Genomic DNA, 7354 nt, shown 5'->3' with positions numbered 1-7354 from the left:
GGCCAGTCACCATACAGTACCATATTGTATCCTGACCAGTCACCATACAGTACCATATGGTATCCTGACAAGTCACCATACAGTACCATATTGTGTCCTGGCCAGTCACCATGCATACAGTACTATATTGTGTCCTGGCCAGTCACCATACAGTACCATATGGTATCCTGACCAGCCACTATAGAGTACCATATTGTATCCTGACCAGTCACCATACAGTACCATATTGTATACTGACCAGTCACAATGCAGTATCATATTGTGTCCTGGCCAGTCACCATACAGTAACATATTGTATCCTGACCAGTCACCATACAGTACCATATTGTATCCTGACCAGTCACCATGCAGTATCATATTGTGTCCTGACCAGTCACCATACAGTACCATATTGTATCCTGGCAAGCCACCATACAGTACCATATTGTATCCTGGCAAGCCACCATACAGTACCATATTGTATCCTGGCAAGCCACCATACAGTACCATATTGTATCCTGACCAGTCACCATACAGTACCATATTGTATCCTGGCAAGCCACCATACAGTACCATATTGTATCCTGACCAGTCACCATCCAGTACCATATTGTATCCTGACCAGCCACCATACAGTACCATATTGTATCCTGGCCAGCCACCATACAGTACCATATTGTATCCTGACCAGCCACCATACAGTACCATATTGTATCCTGACCAGTCACCATACAGTACCATATTGTATCCTGACCAGTCACCATACAGTACCATATTGTATCCTGACCAGTCACCATACAGTACCATATTGTATCCTGGCAAGCCACCATACAGTACCATATTGTATCCTGACCAGTCACCATCCAGTACCATATTGTATCCTGACCAGCCACCATACAGTACCATATTGTATCCTGGCCAGCCACCATACAGTACCATATTGTATCCTGACCAGCCACCATACAGTACCATATTGTATCCTGACCAGTCACCATACAGTACCATATTGTATCCTGACCAGTCACCATACAGTACCATATTGTATCCTGACCAGTCACCATACAGTACCATATTGTATCCTGGCCAGCCACCATACAGTACCATATTGTATCCTGACCAGCCACCATACAGTACCATATTGTATCTTGACCAGTCACCATACAGTACCATATTGTATCCTGACCAGTCACAATGCAGTATCATATTGTGTCCTGGCCAGTCACCATACAGTACCATATTGTATCCTGACCAGTCACCATACAGTACCATATGGTATCCTGACCAGCCACCATACAGTACCATATTGTATCCTGACCAGTCACCATACAGTACCATATGGTATCCTGACCAGTCACCATACAGTACCATATTGTATCCTGACCAGTCACCATACAGTACCATATTGTATCCTGACCAGCCACCATACAGTACCATATTATATACTGACCAGCCACCATACAGTACCATATTGTATCCTGACCAGTCACCATACAGTACCATATTGTATCCTGACCAGTCACCATACAGTACCATATTGTATCCTGACCAGTCACCATACAGTACCATATTGTATCCTGACCAGTCACCATACAGTACCACATTGTATCCTGACCAGTCACCATACAGTACCATATTGTATCCTGACCAGCCACCATACAGTACCATATTGTATACTGACCAGCCACCATACAGTACCATATTGTATCCTGGCCAGTCACCATACAGTACCATATTGTATCTTGAGCAGTCACCATACAGTACCATATTGTATCCTGACCAGTCACCATACAGTACCATATTGTATCCTGACCAGTCACCATACAGTACCATATGGTATCCTGGCCAGTCACCATACAGTACCATATTGTATCTTGACCAGTCACCATACAGTACCATATTGTATCCTGACCAGTCACAATGCAGTATCATATTGTGTCCTGGCCAGTCACCATACAGTAACATATTGTATCCTGACCAGCTACCATACAGTACCATATTGTATCCTGGCCAGCCACCATACAGTACCATATTGTATCCTGACCAGCCACCATACAGTACCATATTGTATCCTGACCAGTCACCATACAGTACCATATTGTATCCTGACCAGTCACCATACAGTACCATATTGTATCCTGACCAGTCACCATACAGTACCATATTGTATCCTGGCCAGCCACCATACAGTACCATATTGTATCCTGACCAGTCACCATACAGTACCATATTGTATCCTGACCAGTCACCATACAGTACCATATGGTATCCTGGCCAGTCACCATACAGTACCATATGGTATCCTGGCCAGTCACCATATAGTACCATATTGTATCCTGACCAGTCACTATACAGTACCATATTGTATACTGGCCAGTCACCATACAGTACCATATTGTATCCTGACCAGTCACCATACAGTACCATATTGTATCCTGACCAGTCACCATACAGTACCATATTGTATCCTGGTCAGTCACCATACAGTACCATATTGTATCCTGACCAGTCACCATACAGTACCATATTGTATCCTGACCAGTCACCATACAGTACCATATTGTATCCTGACCAGCCACCATACAGTACCATATTGTATACTGACCAGCCACCATACAGTACCATATTGTATCCTGGCCAGTCACCATACAGTACCATATTGTATCTTGACCAGTCACCATACAGTACCATATTGTATCCTTACCAGTCACCATACAGTACCATATTGTATCCTGACCAGTCACCATACAGTACCATATGGTATCCTGACCAGTCACAATGCAGTATCATATTGTGTCCTGGCCAGTCACCATACAGTAACATATTGTATCCTGACCAGCTACCATACAGTACCATATTGTATCCTGGCCAGCCACCATACAGTACCATATTGTATCCTGACCAGCCACCATACAGTACCATATTGTATCCTGACCAGTCACCATACAGTACCATATTGTATCCTGACCAGTCACCATACAGTACCATATTGTATCCTGACCAGTCACCATACAGTACCATATTGTATCCTGACCAGTCACCATACAGTACCATATTGTATCCTGACCAGTCACCATACAGTACCATATTGTATCCTGGCCAGCCACCATACAGTACCATATTGTATCCTGACCAGTCACCATACAGTACCATATTGTATCCTGACCAGTCACCATACAGTACCATATGGTATCCTGGCCAGTCACCATACAGTACCATATTGTATCCTGACCAGTCACCATACAGTACTATATTGTATCCTGGCCAGCCACCATAAAGTACCATATTGTATCCTGACCAGTCACCATACAGTACCATATTGTATCTTGACCAGTCACCATACAGTACCATATTGTATCCTGACCAGTCACAATGCAGTATCATATTGTGTCCTGGCCAGTCACCATACAGTACCATATTGTATCCTGACCAGTCACCATACAGTACCATATGGTATCCTGACCAGCCACCATACAGTACCATATGGTATCCTGACCAGTCACCATACAGTACCATATGGTATCCTGACCAGTCACCATACAGTACCATATTGTATCCTGACCAGTCACCATACAGTACCATATTGTATCCTGACCAGCCACCATACAGTACCATATTGTATACTGACCAGCCACCATACAGTACCATATTGTATCCTGACCAGTCACCATACAGTACCATATTGTATCCTGTCCAGTCACCATACAGTACCATATTGTATCCTGACCAGCCACCATACAGTACCATATGGTATCCTGACCAGTCACCATACAGTACCATATTGTATCCTGGTCAGTCACCATACAGTACCATATTGTATCCTGACCAGCCACCATACAGTACCATATTGTATCCTGACCAGTCACCATACAGTACCATATTGTATCCTGACCAGCCACCATACAGTACCATATTGTATCCTGACCAGTCACCATACAGTACCATATTGTATCCTGACCAGTCACCATACAGTACCATATTGTATCCTGACCAGTCACCATACAGTACCATATTGTATCCTGACCAGTCACCATACAGTACCATATTGTATCCTGACCAGTCACCATACAGTACCATATTGTATCCTGACCAGCCACCATACAGTACCATATTGTATACTGACCAGCCACCATACAGTACCATATTGTATCCTGGCCAGTCACCATACAGTACCATATTGTATCTTGACCAGTCACCATACAGTACCATATTGTATCCTGACCAGTCACCATACAGTACCATATGGTATCCTGGCCAGTCACCATACAGTACCATATTGTATCTTGACCAGTCACCATACAGTACCATATTGTATCCTGACCAGTCACAATGCAGTATCATATTGTGTCCTGGCCAGTCACCATACAGTAACATATTGTATCCTGACCAGTCACCATACAGTACCATATTGTATCCTGACCAGTCACCATACAGTACCATATTGTATCCTGACCAGTCACCATACAGTACCATATGGTATCCTGACCAGCCACCATACTGTACCATATTGTATACTGGCCAGTCACCATACAGTACCATATTGTATCCTGACCAGTCACCATACAGTACCATATGGTATCCTGACCAGCCACCATACAGTACCATATTGTATCCTGACCAGTCACCATACAGTACCATATGGTATCCTGACCAGTCACCATACAGTACCATATGGTATCCTGACCAGCCACCATATAGTACCATATTGTATCCTGACCAGTCACCATACAGTACCATATGGTATCCTGACCAGTCACCATACAGTACCATATTGTATCCTGACCAGTCACCATATAGTACCATATTGTATCCTGACCAGCCACCATACAGTACCATATTATATACTGACCAGCCACCATACAGTACCATATTGTATCCTGACCAGTCACCATACAGTACCATATGGTATCCTGACCAGTCACCATACAGTACCATATGGTATCCTGACCAGTCACCATACAGTACCATATGGTATCCTGACCAGCCACCATACAGTACCATATTGTATCCTGACCAGTCACCATACAGTACCATATGGTATCCTGACCAGTCACCATACAGTACCATATTGTATCCTGACCAGTCACCATACAGTACCATATTGTATCCTGACCAGCCACCATACAGTACCATATTATATACTGACCAGCCACCATACAGTACCATATTGTATCCTGACCAGTCACCATACAGTACCATATTGTATCCTGACCAGTCACCATACAGTACCATATGGTATACTGACCAGCCACCATACAGTACCATATTGTATCCTGACCAGTCACCATACAGTACCATATTGTATCCTGACCTGTCACCATACAGTATCATATTGTATCCTGACCAGTCACCATACAGTACCATATTGTATCCTGACCAGTCACCATACAGTACCATATTGTATCCTGACCTGTCACCATACAGTATCATAGTGTATCCTGACCAGTCACCATACAGTACCATATTGTATCCTGACCAGTCACCATACAGTACCATATTGTATCCTGACCAGTCACCATACAGTACCATATTGTATCCTGACCAGTCACCATACAGTACCATATGGTATCCTGACCAGCCACCATACTGTACCATATTGTATACTGGCCAGTCACCATACAGTACCATATTGTATCCTGGCCTGTCACCATACAGTACCATATTGTATCCTGACCAGTCACCATACAGTACCATATGGTATCCTGACCAGTCACCATACAGTACCATATTGTATCCTGACCAGTCACCATACAGTACTATATTGTATCCTGACCAGTCACCATACAGTACCATATGGTATCCTGACCAGCCACCATACTGTACCATATTGTATACTGGCCAGTCACCATACAGTACCATATTGTATCCTGGCCTGTCACCATACAGTACCATATTGTATCCTGACCAGTCACCATACAGTACTATATTGTATCCTGACCAGTCACCATACAGTACCATATTGTATTCTGGCCAGTCACCATACAGTACCATATTGTATCCTGACCAGTCACCATACAGTACCATATTGTATCCTGACCAGTCACCATACAGTACCATATTGTATACTGGCCAGTCACCATACAGTACCATATTGTATCCTGACCAGTCACCATACAGTACCATATGGTATCCTGGCCAGTCACCATACAGTACCATATTGTATTCTGGCCAGCCACCATACAGTACCATATTGTATCCTGACCAGTCACCATACAGTACCATATGGTATCCTGACCAGCCACCATACAGTACCATATTGTATCCTGACCAGTCACCATACAGTACCATATTGTATCCTGGCCAGCCACCATACAGTACCATATTGTATCCTGGCCAGTCACCATACCGTACCATATTGTATCCTGACCAGCCACTATACAGTACCATATTGTATCCTGACCAGTCACCATACAGTACCATATGGTATCCTGACCAGTCACCATACAGTACCATATTGTATCCTGACCAGTCACCATACAGTACCATATTGTATCCTGACCAGTCACCATACAGTACCATATTGTATCCTGACCAGCCACCATACAGTACCATATTGTATACCGACCAGTCACCATACAGTACCATATTGTATCCTGTCCAGTCACCATACAGTACCATATGGTATCCTGACCAGTCACCATACAATACCATATTGTATCCTGGCCAGTCACCATACAGTACCATATTGTATCCTGGCCAGTCACCATGCATACAGTACCATATTGTATCCTGTCCAGTCACCATACAGTACCATATGGTATCCTGACCAGTCACCATACAGTACCATATTGTATCCTGACCAGCCACCATACAGTACCATATTGTATCCTGGCCAGTCACCATACAGTACCATATGGTATCCTGACCAGTCACCATACAGTACCATATTGTATACTGACCAGCCACCATACAGTACCATATTGTATCCTGACCAGTCACCATACAGTACCATATTGTATCCTGACCAACCACCATACAGTACCATATTGTATCCTGACCAGTCACCATACAGTACCATATTGTATCCTGACCAGTCACCATACAGTACTATATTGTATCCTGACCAGTCACCATACAGTACCATATTGTATCCTGTCCAGTCACCATACAGTACCATATTGTATCCTGTCCAGTCACCATACAGTACCATATGGTATCCTGACCAGTCACCATACAATACCATATTGTATCCTGGCCAGTCACCATACAGTACCATATTGTATCCTGACCAGTCACCATACAGTACCATATGGTATCCTGGCCAGTCACCATATAGTACCATATTGTATCCTGACCAGTCACTATACAGTACCATATTGTATACTGGCCAGTCACCATACAGTACCATATTGTATCCTGACCAGTCACCATACAGTAC

The sequence above is a fragment of the Pecten maximus genome, chromosome 14 (assembly GCF_902652985.1).
Source record: "Pecten maximus chromosome 14, xPecMax1.1, whole genome shotgun sequence".
NCBI lineage: Eukaryota > Metazoa > Mollusca > Bivalvia > Pectinida > Pectinidae > Pecten > Pecten maximus.
This window is presented reverse-complemented; position numbering follows the sequence as displayed.